The 18,326-nt window shown below is 41.4% G+C and overlaps 1 protein-coding gene across 7 annotated transcripts in view; it reads right to left on the minus strand.

Moving 5' to 3' along the window:
* The window catches only part of Dyrk1a (dual specificity tyrosine phosphorylation regulated kinase 1A), a 144,669-nt gene that overhangs the window by 119,072 nt on the left and 7,271 nt on the right, over positions 1-18,326 (minus strand). For 3 of the 7 annotated variants that reach the window (XM_076867576.2, XM_076867575.2, XM_076867570.2), the window contains exon 1: positions 13,701-14,538. The exons of 1 other annotated variant lie outside the window; for it this stretch is intronic. The gene's annotated coding sequence lies outside the window, so the exon portion shown is untranslated. 3 more of the 7 variants (XM_076867571.2, XM_076867572.2, XM_076867573.2) reach the window with 3 other exon arrangements.

The following is an 18,326-nucleotide window of genomic DNA, read 5'->3' on the forward strand; positions in this document are numbered from 1 at the left end:
TACTTCCCTGAATCTTAAGTTTTCTAGCATATTGAAACACAAATAATATCAACTTGTAAAGTTATTTAGAATATAAAAATAATCCATAATGAATATATGCAGTGCTGGCCTACAGCAGGTAACTGATTAACAGAAGCTACTGTTAGTATTACTAAATACTGGCTTATTTTTAAAGAGAAACTCAGATTTACATGAACACATTTTAAAAAAAAATAAAACTACCAACAAACTGAACAACCAAGTTTTTATTTTACCTTGATACTGCAAATGTTATCCCCATTCTCCAAGGTGCCAGAGATAAATCAACAAGTAGGTTATAGTAGTCTAAAATGTTGCCAACAAAACTAAGTTCCAAAATGGATAAATTAATTAATGAACCATATCTATGCCACAAGCCATGTCCTCCTTATATTTCTCTCCAGCAAGCTCTGACTATACTGAAAGCTTATAGATGGCAAGGACTATATATATATCCACCTGATTGCCATGTCCCAAAGGCCTAGTATGGGGACAGGCCACAGAGGGGAGATCTTCAACAAATTATCTGAATACTTGCTTTTCCAAATACAGAACATAGTATAGTATTTCCAAATATTACAAAAACTAGTCGCTAAGAAAATTATGAAACTACATTGAAACAAATCCCTTACATGCTTTTAAAAAGCTCATTCACCTGACAAGATCAATAGCTTCAATAATTTTCTAACTACAGTGGCAGAATTCATTCTTCTGAAAACCTGTCTCTAGAATAAACTCCCTCATTCTTGCTCTGTCATCTGAACTTGGAAGTAAAAGCAAAAAACATCCAAACTACTTTTTAAACTTCCCCCCCCCCTCTCTCTCACACACACACACACACACACACACATACATACTTTTTAATTGCTGATGAACCTTCATTTTTTTTAATATTTATTTTTTTAGTTGTAGCTGAACACAATACCTTAATTTCACTTATTTTTTGTGGTACTGAGGATTGAACCCAGGGTCTCACACGGCGAGGCAAACGCTCTACCGCTGAGCCACCACCCCAGCCCATAATGGACCTTTATTTTATTCATTTATTTATATGTGGTGCTGAGAATCGAACCCAGTGCCTCACACAGGCCAGGAAAGTGCTCTACCACTGAACAACAACCCCAGCCCTTTTGTCACTTTTTAAATGAAATTAAAGCTAGAGCTTATTCTAAATATGCAACCGAGAGCTACTGCAAATGCTGGATCTACATTTCAGATCTAATCGCTGAATGACCTTCGCTGTATTGGCTAAGAATGAAGAGTATGATATCCAAGCTGATCCCTTGCCACAATTTAAAACTACTCCAAATGACTACTAAGGACCTGTACCAATTTCAATAAACTACTAAAATGATGTACTCCTTTAATATAGATGGCACAATCTTTCCACTTCACATTCACAACAGGTAGCTCCCAATGTATTGTAGACATTCATATACGTTAATCCACAATAATTTTCCCTTTCTACGAAACTACACAGAGCTTTTTAATTCTGTCTTTAAAAACTCTTACCTTTTCCTTTTTCCTCAAGGCTCCCATATTCCCTATTCAGCTCTTACTCCAAATGCAGATGTCCCCCTGCTAAAGTCCTTCAGTCTATGAGACCAATAATAAAGATCAAAACAGAGAGTTCACTAATTCATCCAACAAGTGATTATTTAGGGTTTACTATAAGTCAAGCACTCTGGCAACCCCTGAAACTGCAAAAGAGAGCAAAAGATCACTGCTCCCTCATTTCTGCAGAAGATTAATCAAATAAGCACTTAAAATATTACTAACTAATAAGCATTAAGAGGCAAGAGAACAATGAGTCATAAAATTTTAAAAACTAAGAATTGACTCAGGAAGGCTGGATAACCTTCCTGGACAAAGACATCTAAGCTGAAGTGGAAGGAGAGAAGCAGTTGACTAAAAGAGGTGATGATTCCAGACCAAGGAAGCAGCACATTCATATGACCCTGAGACCTGCCAGATGAGACTGTAAAGGCCAAATCATTGAGGCAGAGGGCTTCACACCTTCTACGCCTAGTTTGGTCTTTACCTGAAAGTCATAATCAATCATTAAAGAATTGTTTTGTTTTTTGTTTTTCCTTAAGAACAGAGAATTCTTGCTCATCTAGTAACTCATATCCTTCTTCCAATTTTGTTCATTCAATCCTTCCTTATATGCCCATATCCTTCACAGGTCTATCTCTTTGTCTTATGCAGCAAGCAGTCCTTTTCCAAACTGCCATGAATCCTAAACTCCTGCCTTCAATTTCTTCCTCCTGTACAGCGGACTCTGATACTGCTGAGTAACTGTAGGCCTTCAGGCCAATTCCTAGGTAAATTTACCTAGATTTACAATGTTGTGAACTGTACTACAGAACCGTTATAAGAAAAAGGAAAAAAATAAAAATGTATTATAAAATACTCAATGAAATTCTGTTGTTTTTCTTAGAAATGCTGTTTTAAAAAATTTTACAAAATAATATTTTATAATACAAAAGTAATGTCCACCAATAATGAATTACTTGATGTAAAAGTAAAGTAAAAAAAAATCAACACTGTGATGAAACTTGTTCTTTTCAAGGGAAAATAATCAAATCAGAACAAATTTTTAAAGACAGTATTTGTCTAAAGAACTAGAGTCCTATTTATTTCCAAATAAGCTTTTAACTCAAAATTAACTATCAAAAGAACTCTAAAATAAGACAAACATTTTTTGACTTTCAAAAAGTAACATCAAAAATTATCCAATTTCATAGACTCTGTGTTCCCTTTAATGAGAATTTAATTGTCTACTCTAGACTGGGTCCTTAAGCCTACACAGGAGATATTAAATATTCACCCACCAGAACACAACTCCCATGATCATAAAGACCGTGGTAACTTTTGTTTTAGAACTGATTCCCAAGTCTCACGTTAGTAGGTGCTCAACAATAGTTCTATCACCCCATAAGATGAAAAGTAAGGTAAAAAATAAACAAAATATGTCTTTCAGGAAAATACGAAGATATTCAGAATAAATTACATGCTCACATGCTTGGCTACTCTACATTTTCCAAACCATAAATTATGATACAATTTTTTCCTTTCCAGATTCACAGCTTTGAACATTGCCTTCTCCCACTGCCCATTTTTCAGCTCATCCTTAATGGTGCTGCAAATTGTTTCTGTTTCTAATGGAAGGCCTGAACTACAATAAAAATTCTATCTTTGGTTCTTTAGAGGTTCCTTCAGGTCCTCAGCAGGAAATACTCTCAACTGTCCCACTTCTGGGACCTTTTAGAATTTTTTGTTTTAGGTTTGGTTTTTGTTATTCTTGACTATTTGGTACTGGGGATTTTCAGCCAAGGATGCTTTACCACAGAGTTACATCCCCAGCCCTTTTTATTTTTTGTTTTGAGACAGGGTCTCATTAAATTGCTGAGGCTGGCCTTGAACTTGGGATCCTCCTGCCTCAGCCTTCCAAGTCGTTGGGATTGCAGGTGTGTGCCACCACATCTAGATAGGACCTTTTAATATCCTACCACAAATGCTCAGCTCTCTCTTTCTTAAGATGAAGGGGTTTGCTACTGTCCAGGCGGTCTCAAACAGGATCAAGCAATCCTCCAGCCTCAGTCTCCCAAGTAGCTGGCCTACAAGCATGCACCAGCTTAATTCCTTCCTTTCCACCTCCAGAAACTTGGCTACCTTGCTGTTTAAACCCAGAAATATTCACTTTTTTCTGATGAAAATTAAAATATAATAAAGAATTTTGAAGGCATTCCTATTTATCTTTTTACCTCTTGTTATTTCCTGTGCCTCTACATCTTCTGAACCTCCCTTCTTAGTGTCCCCTCTTCTAATCCACTGTTTTGTCATCAGGCCCCTGCAGAGAAACTTTCATTCTCATTTTCCACTACACTGTCCCTTATCCCTTTCTGAGTACACAACCCTCCTCATGCCCCAGGCACATTCTGTCACTCTCTGAAGTCACTCTTTATGTCCCCCAACAACACAGCTTGCCCACATTACCTCCCCCATGGACTGTCAAGTCCACAGGTTCTACCATAAAAAGCTCTTCAAGATCTAGTCCCACCAGGCGCTGTGGTGCAGGCCTGTAATCCCAGCAGCTCATGAGGCTGAGGCAAAAGCCAGCCTCAGCAACGTAGCAAGGCCCTAGGCAACTCAACAATACTCTGTCTCTAAATAAAATATAAAAGGGATTGGGGATGTGTTCAGCACCCCTGGATTCAATCCCAGGTACAAAAAAAAAAAAGACACACACACAACCATCTAGTCCCAACTCCTTCACAACCATGCTCAAATTCCCAGAACTGACTTACCACCTTGTGCTCTTGTTCTTCATATGTCAACACCTCTATCTATTAGCAGCCATGGTCTTGCCTGTGTTCATTTTCCCTGTAAGCACACATTTATCAGAGGTACCCAAATCTCACTCACTTGTAGTCAAAAGCTACCACCATTTCACTTATCTTATACAGCACATGCAACCATTTACTCAATTGCAACAGGAACAAGAGTCCCCTTTCCTGCAGGCACTAACAACTTATCAAGACATCAGTTTTTCATTCAACAGAATAAAGGAAAACCAGAAAATATTTTAACTATACATTTAACCAAGAATGAGTATTTTGTGGAGCTATGGTTGTGGCTCAGCGGTAGAGTACTCGCCTTGCACATGCAAGACCTTGGGTTCGATCCTCAGCACCACATAAAAATAAATAAATGAAATAAAGGTATTGCATCCAACTACAATTAAAAAAAATAAATATTTTTTTAAAAAAGAATGAGGGATGGGGTTGTAGCTCAGTGGTAGAGCACTTGCCTTGCATGCGTGAGGCCCTGGGTTCAATCCTCAGCACCACGAAAAATAAAGACACTGTGACAATCTACAACTAAAACCATATTTAAAAAAAAAAAGAATGAGAATTTTGTTATTTAAAACAAAAAACTAATGATACAATCTAAGGTATTCAATATCAGTCAGAATTAAAGAAACACAAATCCAAACAACTAGACATTATTCAGTTATCAAAATGACAATGATATAAAACATTGAGAATACCTGTGTTGGTCAGAATGAGAAAACTGCACTCTCAGATACTGGTGGTGAAAATACAAATTGGGGCTATCTTTTGGAAAACAGTTTGGCAATACATATTCAAATGGGCATAGGTGCACAGTTTCCCTGATAAATATATACCCCACAGCTGATAGTCACAGGTCACAATTACAATTATATGTACAAAAAAGTACACTGCAGCTTCATTTAAAAGAAGAAAAGTATGGAAACTTAAATACCCTTTAATGGAGCCTAAATAAAGTAAGGTACACTCAATAAGAGAAAAGACTTCCCAACCATTAAAAACAACAGGGAAGCTCTGTCAGCTAATAAGGGAATATTTCTAAGATAGATCAAGTAATTAGTTGCAAAACTGTATACTTATTATGCTTTTGGTCTTAAGTGCATAGATACTGTGTACATAAACAAACACATAAACTAACACACTCTCTCTCAAATCTATGTGCTTAAAAACAAAGTGGCATCACGCCAGTTTTGGAACTCAATATATATATATATATAAAGTATATTATACATATAATTACACGTGCATATGCACAGAACATTTCTAGTAGGAAAACCTGTTAACAGTTATTACCTATGGAGAATGAAAGGGGGATAATCTGATATCATTCCATAGAGATTCTTTTAAAAAAAAAAAATAAAAGCTGTGAGTATGTATTACTTATTGATCTTTAAAAACTATTGTTTTGGGGGCTGGGATTGTGGCTCAGCTGTACAACGCTTGCCTAGCACGGGCAGGACCCGGGTTCAATCCTCAGCACCACATAAAAATAAAGGCATTGTGTTGTGTCCATCTACACCTAAAAAATATATATTAAAAAAAAACTATTGTTTTGTAGGTGATCAGAACGGTACCTTGATATTTTATGTTTAATATGTTGTAAGACTGATCAAATAGGAGTCCTAAATAAGCAATAAGATGCTGAAAAATGGGACACTCCCATTTGTACAGTATTAATCAAAGCACGGTGCATTCTTGAAAGACTTGTCTTCAGTACCTTCACTAACTCAGTGATAGGAAACATCGTAAGGTAGGCTAATGTTACCAGTTTGGGCCACCAGAAAAGCCTCAGGTGAACATTCTCATGACTATTCCAAAAGTTGATCATTCTTACTCATACCCTTCATTCTTCAGGAAAGGACACATGTGCCTCACTCTTCTCTCCCACTCTCCCAAAAGTTCTTAGTGCAGGTACTAATCCCTGACTTTTACTGATAAAAATGTTAACCTATAAGAGGTAAAGAATATTCCCCTGGAAATATTTCCACTTTAGGGAATTCAGCTCTTACTTTAATTTAATGGAATGATTTTCCAACAATGAGAACTGCAAGCAACCAGATAAAAAGGAAAGTAATAATTTGGGGACAAGACTTGCCTTTGTTCCTTCTAATCATGCCAAGTACCTACCTATCCATCTACCTTGTAATGCTGCCCACTATAGTGCTAACACTAACAATACCTTATTTAAAACCTTCAATTTCTTACCTTTAAATATTCATTTGACTAACTCAGGCTATTTTTCTATAGGACTAAAAGAACAATTAAGTGAGCCAACCATTCACTAGGAATTACATCATAAAAAGCAACAGATTTTAGAAAAACAGCTACCCTTATAAAGACCCCAATGCATATTCCTTGTACTCTATTCCTTTTGTAGAAAGAAGAAAAAAAACAGCTAGTCCCAGGCCTACTTATTCTAATACATTGGTTAGTCAATTAGCTTGTTTGCATCCATTTCATTCTATAATAAGAAAGAAATGAAGTGCATCAATGTTTCTCAAAATGTTCCTCTGTGTCAGGAATCCTGGGATCCTTATGAAGAAAGCAGATTCCAAAGCACTATCCCAAACCTATAAGGAAAAAAAGCATCTGAGCTTGGGAATTCCACAACTTTAACAAGTTCTCCAGAAGATAATTTTGAGAATCACTCACTTTCCCAAGTGCCTATTAGATCTAATAACATACTTCAAAGGTATCCTAAATCTTCTTTTTTCAAACTCATGGAAATTAGAGGAAGATTCTAGATAATCAATGTATTTTTAAACATCACTGCTATCATTCTTACAACACACAGTAACTCCAACATTTACTGAAATCTTGACTAGATTCAGGTGTTAGTCTAGCATTACCTGATACCAGAAAAAAAATATACACTATGGTCCAGGAGACTACTAAGACTAACTCCAAAAATTCAGATTCTAAATAATACTTCCATGACATAATCCCAGCTATAAAGAATCATGGTTCTAGCTGGGTGCAGTGGTGCACACCTGTAATCCCAGCGGTTAGGGAGGCTGAAACAGTAGGATTTTGAATTCAAAGCCAGCCTCAGCAAAGATGAGTCACTAAGAAACTGAGACCCTGTCTCTAAATAAAATACAAAACAGGGCTGGGGATGTGGCTCAGTGGTCGAGTGCCCCTGAGTTCAATCCCAGTACTGGAAAAAAAAAAAAAAAAAAATGTTCTCTCAGGAAATAAAGTGTAAGACGATATGCTATTAGGCCCCAAATCCCTTTATTCAAAAAGTATAGATATATTTTTCTATTCTGTCTATAGAGATATATATTGCATAACTGGTGATCTATCTGAACTTGCTTACTACAGTTCAAAAGATTAACAACCAAATTCAGAAAATAAAATTTACTAGTTAATACAATAAATTTACTTATTTCTCAAAAGTTACTTCCATAACATTTGGAAGTATGACAAGCAATGTTTAATTTCCCATCATCCTGCCCTTCTTCAGTAAGAAAGATTTTCTACTGCCAATTATCCTACCAAAGACCACATATCCCAGCTTCCTTTGCAGCTAAATATGGACACATGACTAAATATGACCACATCATACCCAACAGGATGTGAACAAAAGTCACATATGCAACTTCCAGGTTTGTCTTTAAGGGAAGAGATAGGCCTTCTCCATAACCTATTCTTGGACTGTGGATTGGTAAGCGTTTCCCTGTACTATAAAGAAAAAGCTAACTCCTTAAACACCGAAAAAAAGATGGAACCATGGTTCCCCATATCATGGAGCCATAAAATACCAATGTACTTTACAGGCCTACTAACACTATTGGGTTTTTTGTTTTCTCTTTGGTACTAGAGATTGAACTCAGGGGTACCTAACCACAGAGCCATATCCCCAGTCCTTTTTACTTTTTTTTTTAATTTTGAGACAGGGTTTGCTAAGTTGCTGAGGGTGGCCATGAACTTGAGAGCTTCCACCTTAGCCTTCCTGGTCGCTGGGATTATAGTTGAGCACCACAGTACTGGGCATATTACTTACACTGTTGTTTTATAAGAGAAAACCAAACTTCTTGTTTAAGTCGCCGTTATTTATTCAAACTCAGGCCTAAATCTGCATTCTAACTTATGCATATACAAAGTTTAATTTATAAAAAAATAGTAATCCCTAACAACTCAGTTATCCTCTTATTATAAATTCTTACTTTAAATCAAAATAAAGCTTCCTATTGGATAATCCCATTACCAAGATTATTGCTACTAAACCATCTTCTATTTATACAGCATTTCACACTTAAAATAAAAATAACACTCATTGAACTATCTCATTTCACATCCTGAAAATACTGAGTAGGGCAGCTGAGGCATAGAGAAGTTGTTTTGCCCATAAACAGCTAAGGAGTAGTCCTGAAGCAGGATTTGGTACACAGGTTCCTCTTTCCATGAACATATACATTTATCTGCACCTGTTATGTGACAGGCACTGGAGTTACAGCTGTGACAAGAAACACTTACTGCTGTCCCAATGGACCTTACAATCTAATGGAGAGGGAGAGACAAACATTAAATTAATAATTTTATATTTGAGCATAATTGATTGATTATATAGCGATCTGCAATAACAGATGTGAAAGAAAAGCAGAAGGTCCTGCTTAGAACATTAATGAATGGCCAAGGAACCTTACCTGGACTGGGGTTTGGGGAAGGCCTCTCTGAAGTAGTATTTATGCTGAAATCACAAGGATGAGTATGAATAAAAAGTGGAGGAGAGGGGAAAAGGGGAGAAAGACATGTTCACAAGAACCCTATGGTAACTACCATCAACCTCTCTTCATAGATGAGGAAATATGCTTAGTGAAATCGCTGTGCCTCAAGTCACACTGTCAGAGAGTAGCAGATCTGTAGAGACTCCAGATCTGACTAGCTGGAAATCTCTGCTCACCCCGCAGACATAGTGTCATGCTTCCTCAATTGCTACCTATATCTAAAGATCAAGATTTGGGATAGCTGTCACAGTTTGAGCATCTTTTTGTCCAAACACATGTGGCAAGACGCAAACTATAAACAAACACGAAATTTTTAGTAATCAAATCAACTCTTTTCAATAAAAATGCTATGACCACACAAAAAAGGGGGTTTACCTAATTAACAGGGATGCTATAGAGTTGATATTGAAAATCAGTTTTGTTCCATGTCAAACCAGTTCACTAGGACTCTTCCCTGCCCCCAGCCAAAAAAAGTCAACTTAAGCAATACAATTATGGGGAGAAAAAATTCAAAATGATTCATCAGCAAGATTTTAAACTGTTATTCACTGTACATTAGATATAAGCATATGTTCCTCAAGCATACAAACAAAAAAGTATGTATAAATCTTGTCAAAACTTACAGTAATATAAATTTTCAAAATCACTTTCTAAAGAAGAAGAAACGTAGCTCTGGTGAAAGAACCAACAGCAAAAAAACAAAATGGTTCTATATTAGCAGAAAATATGTCTACAAGAAACCACATAATTTTAGATGTTTCACGGAAGATATTATCTCCAATACAGAATTTTAACTTGTTAAAGAACTCTGGAATAAGGGTTTCAAAACAAAAGAATAACTTTTTAAAAATATTTAGCTGATTTATATAACAGAATATTTCCAAGTCACTGTTTTCTTATTTCAAAAAAATGGAACCAAAGTTACCTGTAGCCACTATATTAAACAAAACTAGACTTTAATACCTAATATGAACCTTATATTCATTATTTTAGTCATATAAGTGTGTGTTTCAGTTTCACACACCCAATGGTAAACTTTAAACTCCAGCTTAACATTATAGAGTTGACATGAGGCAAGATTTCAAAACATTTCTTCAATTAGGAGCAATAGAGGTGAGATTTTAGGCAACTTAAAAGAATTTGATGATTTCTTCCCAAGCAATCAAACACAAAATTTAAGCCCCCCAAATTTTTAAACTAAAATTCTCTAGCCTCAAAAAAGTGCCTGATGGTCAAGATAACCCACAGTCAGAAGTCCTTCTAAAGACCTAACCATTCCATTTATATATAAAATGCTACCATATCAGTTGCACAATTAACTTTGACAGGGCAAAATGTGTGGTGTCAAGTTTCATGTCTGATAGTTTCAAGTAATATCTTTACTTTTAATTGAAAACAAGACAATAGTAAAACCACCAAAACACTCCTCAACAGAAAGTAAAAACAGTCTTAGCTCACAGTTTAAATTACTATTCAGGAATACCACAAAATTATAAAACTAATAAAATCGGGGAAATCAAGAACTTGATAAAGATTTTCTGGAAGTTCTTGGTTTTTGCTGGGTTTGGACAGTTAAGTTTATTCTTGGGGTAGGAGAAAAGAAAAATTGCTTGAGTGGGTGGGTGGGTGGGTGTAGGTGCTCGTGCAGCACACATATAATATGAAAACCCTCTTGGCAGTAAGAGGAAAACTATAGCCAAAGCAAAGTCAAACTGACACACCTGATCACAAATACCAAAAATTTCACAAATTAATCTTCATCTTCTTATAATTTTGTTTTTAATGTCACGCACAAGATCATTCTTTCTGGCTCATAATTAGTTACTGCTATCCAAATTTCCTTCCAACAACTAGATACCTATCAACCATAAACATGCACATAAAAACAACTCTGGGAGCCTAATTTCCAAGTTTTTTAAGTAATATTCAATATTAAATGCAAATTAACATTTAGTCTGTAGAGTTGTAAAACATGTGCCAAGTTAATGGTATATCATATCTGTAACGAGCTATCTTGAATTTTGCTTTTGTAGACAAGTATTCACACCACTTTTATAAAAACCTAAGGTCTCTAAATACGTTGTTTCACTTACCACTCTCCACCCCTATTTCGCTAAGTCATAAATACAATATCTCTCCATAAACAGAACTAAGTAATAGACCTCAGACAATACTGCAAAGGGAAAAAAAATTCTCTAATCTAGGGCCATTTTTAATATCCATATTCCCAAGTAAGACACTATACCAATATGGAATATCTTCATCTGCTTGAATCTCAGCACCTCTACAAACTAGACTAAACTTTTTAATTCCTAACACACAGTAATTGTCTATATTAATTTTCTAATAGGTCCCACCAAGATGTCTTTAAAATGCTTACTAAATAATCTCATAACTAGGGCTAGAGATGCACTCAGTGGTGGGTTCAATCCCCAACACGGCAAAAACAAAATAACAATAATCTTATACCTAAACTTCAAATTCCAAAAAATAACAAACACCTCCCTAGATCCTTCAGTTCATTCTTGACCCCTACCAAAAATTATCATTCCTTTTAAGTATATTCCTTCAAATCTGAAATCCCTCTTAAATACCCACACAGTATAAAAGGAGTAAGCCTTCACCTTAACCAGGGGTAATGATCCTTCTTCCTAGAATAATTTCTTACCTCTCTGAGGTAAGTATGTGCTCTTTATAGCCAGTTTTAGGAGAGAACTTGGTATAGACACTAACAGTTGTCCCTAACTTTCTGATAAGGTTTGAAGTCTAAACAAATTGGGACATATGCCTATGCCAAACAAATCCTCTAAAAGTGGGGTCCTTGAAGTGTACATTTGTACATGAAAAATCTTAACTATAAGTAAACTTTTTCTTAACCAATGCTTGTTTCAAACTTAGCATGGAATTTTAGTTGTAGTCTCATATTTAACCTGAAAATTATTTCTTAAAGAATAAATGAGTCCAACTGCTATGTATAACCCTAAAGCTCAAATAAGAGAATAAGATATGAGAAATTTAAGAAAACAAAAGCTAAAAGCTGAATTATTAAAACACCCCAAAATCAAAATACTACATATTTTCATTCCTAACATTCTGAAGTAAGATATAAAGGACCACAGAAGGAAATTAAGTATTTGAAGACTAAAAACAATTTCACATGAAATTTTCTTATGATAATCAAAGGATGACTAGAATTATAATTAAGTGTGAAGAATAAAATGCACCAGGTAATATTTTTTGAGTCCTTCCTCTCAAAAACTGACTACATAGGTTTTTTTTTTCCCCCCTCCCCGGGGCTGGGGGCGCCTGACAAGCTTCAGTAAGAGAACTCACTACAACCTTTCCATTTCTGCAAACCAAAGTTAACTTCATACTAAAAACTATACGTGGAAACAATCTCTAGGTTAGAACCCTGAGTCATCACACACAAATCGCTCCAAAATTTGCAGGTTATTTATAACGAGTTATAACCTATTATCAGGAGCCCAGGATGCCTACAGACTCCTTGCTCTCAGAGTCCCAGCTATATGACCTTGGATGAGTCACTGCCCGTCTCTAAGCTCAGTCTCCTCATCTGTAAAATGGGTAACAGTTCCAACTGGTAGGTTAAGCGGATTACGATGTGTGTCTGAAGAGAGTGCCTACCACTAATCTTTAAAGTTGAGTGTCAAAACAATGTTACAAGGTATTTTCGGACAATTCGGACAGAAAACAAGAACCAGATGGTGCTGGCATTCAAATGCTGCACCTATCTTACAGGATTCCTGTTATCTAGGATTGGGCGAAAAGGCACACACAAGTAGTTTAAGTCACTGACTCACTAATTTTGCCATTTTAACTATTTCAGGCTAGGGAGGGGCCTTGCCCAAGTGCTGAGATATGCAGCAGCTCTGGTGGCTCCGAAGCCGGAGTGGGATCGTGCCTATAAATAGACTCGTGAAGTTTGTTGCAATGCACAGGTATCAATCCTAATTCTCCCCTCGCGGCCTCCAGCTCCCCCGGCCTCTAAGCAGGTCAGCGCTGCACCTCCGGGGGCCGGGAAGGCTCGCACCGCCGGCCCAACTTCCGAGCACGCCGCGTCCCCTCGCTCCGGCGCGGACCCCGAGGGCCGCCGAGCAGTCGACCTTCGCGGGCGCCCAGCCCGGCCCTGCGTCCTCGCCTGCCGGCAGCCAGCCCCATCTTTCTTAACCCGTGCATTGTCCTTGCGAAGAACCCCGGCGGTTCCCACACTGGTGGGGACCAAGAGGAGGGACGAGGGAGGAGCTGGGGGAAGAGGATGAGGAGGAAGAGGAGGAGGAGGAAGACAACCTCCTCCCTCCGCCCGGGCGACCAGTGAAGGTCTGGCGCTTTCTCCGGCCCCCAGGAGGCCGCGGCCCCGGCTCCCGCCCTCCGCAACTTTCCCTGCGCTCGCACCCGCCTCTCCTCCGGGACCCGGCCTGCGGGCTCCCTCCCCCGGCGGCCGGCCCCGGGCCGGCGGCGCCTCCTCCTAAAATGGCAGGTCCCTCCCTCCGCCCGGCCGGGCTCGGCGCGGGCCCGACTGCAGGCCGCCGGGGGCCGACGCCGGCCGGGCGGGGTCGCGGCCGGGCCGGACACTCACCGGGATGATGGCGGGGCGCTCGCGCCGCTCCCTCCGGTGAGTCTCAGCCTCGGGCTCCCGCGCCTCGCTCCGCCGCGGCCTCCGCAGCCAGCGCCGCCCCGGCCGCTCTCTCCGCCCCCGGCGTTCCCGGCTTCTGGCCGCGCCGCAGCCCGCTCCGTGTCTCTCCGGCTCGCGGCTCCAGCGGCGCCCGGGGCCGGGGAGGCGACAGCCCCTCCCCGGCAAATACCGCAGTCCCCGGGCCCCGAGTCCCGGCGGCGGGGCCGCGCGGCCCGGCCCAGCGCTGAGGGCGGCGGCGACGAGGCCGGGCGCCGAGTGGCGGCCGCTCCTGGCGGCTTCTTCCCGAGGAGGATTTTGTAAATCTCACAAAATGGCGCGCGCTCCAAACCTGCGCAGCGAGAAGCGCCGGGGCCCGAGCGGCGGCGGCGGCGGCGGCGGCGGCAGCGGCTCCTCCGCCAGGAGAGCCCGAACCGCCCGCCCCCGAGTCCCCGCACAGACAGACAGACACTCGCGCACACACTCACACACACGCGCACACTCGCCCTCGCACACGCTCACTCACACACACTCGCACACTCACACCGGTCCCGCCCGCTCGCCGGCGGCGGCAGCGGCACCAACAGCAGCAGCAGGAACAGCAGCAGCAGAAGCGGCGGCGGCGGCGGCGCCCGCACCCCCCGCTCGGGGTGTCCGCTCCCTCAGCCCGACCTGGGCCGCGATCGGCAGCAGCGACAGCAGCAGTCTCCCCGGATCCCCCCGCCGCGGTTGCCGCCGCCACCCCCGCCTCACTCCAATGGGGCTTTTTATTATTATTCGGGCGGGAAGCGAAAGGGTTTAAAAAAAAACCAACCAACAAAATGGCGACGGACCGACCCGGTCGCTATAGCAACTGTCAATCAAAACGCAAAACCCCGGCTGACGTGCTGACGTCCTCCTCCCGCCCCCAGGCCCCAAGCCGGCGGGCGGGGCCTGTTGCTCGGGTAACGGCAGATTCCGTTCCCTCCTTTCCTTCTCCCCTCCGTCCCCAGCCAACCACCCAACCCCCTCAGGTCACGTGAAGGATAAATTCGGAGCTCGGGCCCGCTACGAGTGTCAGAGGAGGGCGCGTGATTCGCTCGGGGGAGGGCAGAGGAGGGGGACGGACGGCCGAGGGAGGGAAGGGGAAGGGGAAGGGGACGGGGGGCGAGGCGGCGGCTGGTCTGTGTGCGAGCGCCCGCCGCCTCCCGGCCGCCCCGCCCCGCGTCCGCCGCGCCCGCGCCGACTGCGGCCCGGGGAGCGCGCGCGGCCTCCCGCGCCGCCGCCCCCGAGCCCTGAGCTTCCGCGTCGCGCGCCCGCAGCCCCGCCCGCGCCGGGGGGAGGGGCGCGCGGCTGTCGGGCGGGGGAGGGGCCGGGGCTGCGGCCGCGGGCGAAGACCCGAGAAGCCCACCTCACGCTCGGGGTCGGGGGTTCTCACCGCTTTCCGGCGCGGCGCTCGCCTTTCTCCTGGGGGGCGCGCGGCCGCGGTCGTCCGCGCGTTTAAACTGTTCTTGGAAGGGCTCGCGTGCCCCCCTCGCCGGAAAATGCCCACGGAGGCCGCGGTGGGGGCGGGGAGGAGGCCGCCTCCGCGTTTCAGACATCTCAGGAATTCCGGACGCTGCGCCCGGATCCGGGATGCCCCTGCGGCCGCCACCGTGCTCAGATCATGCCAGCACCCAGCCCCGGCCTTCCGAAATTACGGATGGAGCCATCATAAAAACTTTTTTAAGCTGTGCACGCTCTCTCGTGCTTTTCCATCTCCTGCGAGCCCCTCCCCACCTTTCTGGGCGCAGCCAGCCTTCTCCATCGGAATGCCCCTTAAATTAATCCTCTGTGCTATTACCGTATCCTTGTCCAGCTCACTGCCTTGTTTCTGTCTTTCCTAACCCTCAGTGTCCAGATTTTTAATTTGCCCACTTGGCCTTAACAATCGAAACTATTATGGCTTTCTTTTTTTTAATCAGTCTGCCCCTTCTGCCTGGCTAAATATTGCTGGGTGTGCTCTCCAGGCATTAAAACCAAAGTTTGCTGTGCTGGCTACTTTGTAATTAGTAGAGAGCCACCAGCAAAAAAATTGTATTTTGTACCAACTTAAAATAATGGCTGTTGATGAATAGCTATAAAGGAAGTGTGTATATACTCTTTTACACCGAAAGGCACTAATCTTTGGATTTCCTATCTTGGTTTGGCCGTCTTTATTTGTGTCCATATCAGTTTTTTTTTTTTTTTAACCTTCAGATGTTCACAAATACAAATGCAACAGATATAATTCTTATAAACTCTTAGGTGTTTAAAAGAACCAAAATACTTGTCTCTGTCTGGTGTTGTTCAAGATAGACGCTTGTTTTAAATGACTTTCCACAAAATTTCCTCCCTACACTAAGGCAACCATTCAAAATAGCGCAGGTGGGGAAAGAAATCAGACTGAACCTGGTTTAGACTTGATTCTTCATGATTTCAAAAAAGTGCCATGATGGACAAAAGTACTTTCAGATTGCTGACATTTTCAAAATTGCCCTGCTAATGTAATTAAAGTCCACATTCAATTTAATTGTTTTGGAGGAAGAGGAAGTGGCCCAGGGAGTCCCCATTCAGAGGAGAGCTTGCTAACTGTTTCTCCCAAGCTCCAACTTCCACCTATACAACCAGCTCCTTCCTCCCTCCTCTGGTTTCCCCTCTTTGAGCTCCCTGCCTCAGTGGCCATGGCTTCACTTCTGTCAGCCCTTATTAGCATTTGCAGCCCTTAACACTACATTAAATGTGAGTCAAATTTTTATTACCAGTAATGAAGGAAACTTGCTTAAACTTCTGGGCAGCCTGGGCAAAATATGACACTCTCAGAAATTACCAGGGTGATGCAAAAGCTTGAGATTATGGAGATTCAGGAGTAGAAGACACTGCTGGTCTTCATATCTACAGAGTCCCACCTCTTTTCCCCCAGCATGGGATCCTCACCCAGAGTTGATCACGGAACTATCATGTGCTGGTTGGAATGCATTTAAATTGTTTCATATAGGCTTTACCTAAAAGTAACCTGTAAATTGTGGCCAGCACAACAACAGAATACATATAGGAATTTTGGAACAAATACCAATTTAATGATTAAATCCTTGCTGTCATCAGATTCACCAAGATTTATCTGCTCACAGATGCTAACCTGGAAAAGCAAAAACCCAAATTGTATCCAAACCCAAATTGTATCCTTCTCCCAGTTCATTCTCCAGTGTCTCTACTCCTCTCAGCAGCATTACATTCCAATATACAGATGAGAAAACAAATCATGAATAGTTAAATGACATTCCCAAGGTCATACCACCAGGAAGTGGTAAAGGCAAAATTTAAGTCCAAGTATAATGCAAAGCCCTTGTTCTTTCCACCACATCACGATGATGATGAGAGATTTTATGGAAGTAAGATCTTTATAGAAGTAATTGAGTTAAAGTGAGGTCTCTACATGGGCCCTAATTCACAGTAACTAGTGTCTTTATAACAAGGATAAATTTAGGCATTGAGACACATGTACACGGGGAGGATCATCTGAAAACACGGACAAAATGGCCATCTACAAACCAAGGAACATCTGAAGCTACTAGATGCCGACAGAGAGGCATGAAACTTCCCGCTTACACCCACAAGAGAATACCAACCTTGCTTACACCTTGATCTTGGACTTATAACTTCTAAAATTCTGAGACAATTTCTACTGTTTAAGCCACACATCGTTTTGGTATGTCATTAGGGTACCAAAGAAAACAGATTCACACCAAGACAATGGTTTCATTTGATAGGTCCCCACCCCTCAAAACCACTCTTGGTGATAGACTGTGTTAAGCCCTAAAGCTCAGTGGTTAGAATCCCCCTGGGAGTTATAAACCATGTATTCCAAAGACAAACTAACAGGTAACTGTGCCCCTCACGCCAGGTAAGAAGGTGAACAATTTACCATTAATCCCTGCATGGTGGTATAGCCAAGAATCAGATGCTGCTGCCATTCTTATAGACTTCTGGTTTTTAAAGTAATTTATGTATATATAGCAGTTTAAAATGAAACAAAATTAATTAAAATGAGAGGATTCTTATAGAAACTGACAGTGGTAGTATGCTATGAACACAGATGTTCATTCTCTACACCTGAGGTCCGAACGCACACACACAAAAGTAACGTATGGTCACCCCCCGGGTTATTTTGCTGCAGCCGGCCTGCGGCAACAGACAATTTTATAATATGGAAAAAAGTAAAGAGGTAAAGCTTACTCATAGAGATTACCCAGGAAAACACCTTATTACAATTCTATATTAGTGTATGTCCTTCCAGGCTTCTCAGGGAGACATGAGTTTACTCACACACAACTCAGGTGTTTTTTTTTTTTTTCCTTTTTTTTACTTACAGTTATGCTATAAACATATTTCCATGTCAGTTGATTGGAATTTAGATAATTTTAACAGCTACTAGTTTTCTATCCATTGAATGAGACAATTCATTTAATCAATTCTCTATTTTCAAATGAAGTTTTCCATTTTGTTATTAGGACAAAGTGGTGTAAACATGCTCTGTATATATATGTATCTGTGTGTGTGTGTGTATGTGTGTGTGTGTGTGTGTTTGCACACCTG

This window comes from Callospermophilus lateralis, chromosome 10 (assembly GCF_048772815.1).
Source record: "Callospermophilus lateralis isolate mCalLat2 chromosome 10, mCalLat2.hap1, whole genome shotgun sequence".
Taxonomy (NCBI): Eukaryota; Metazoa; Chordata; class Mammalia; order Rodentia; family Sciuridae; genus Callospermophilus; species Callospermophilus lateralis.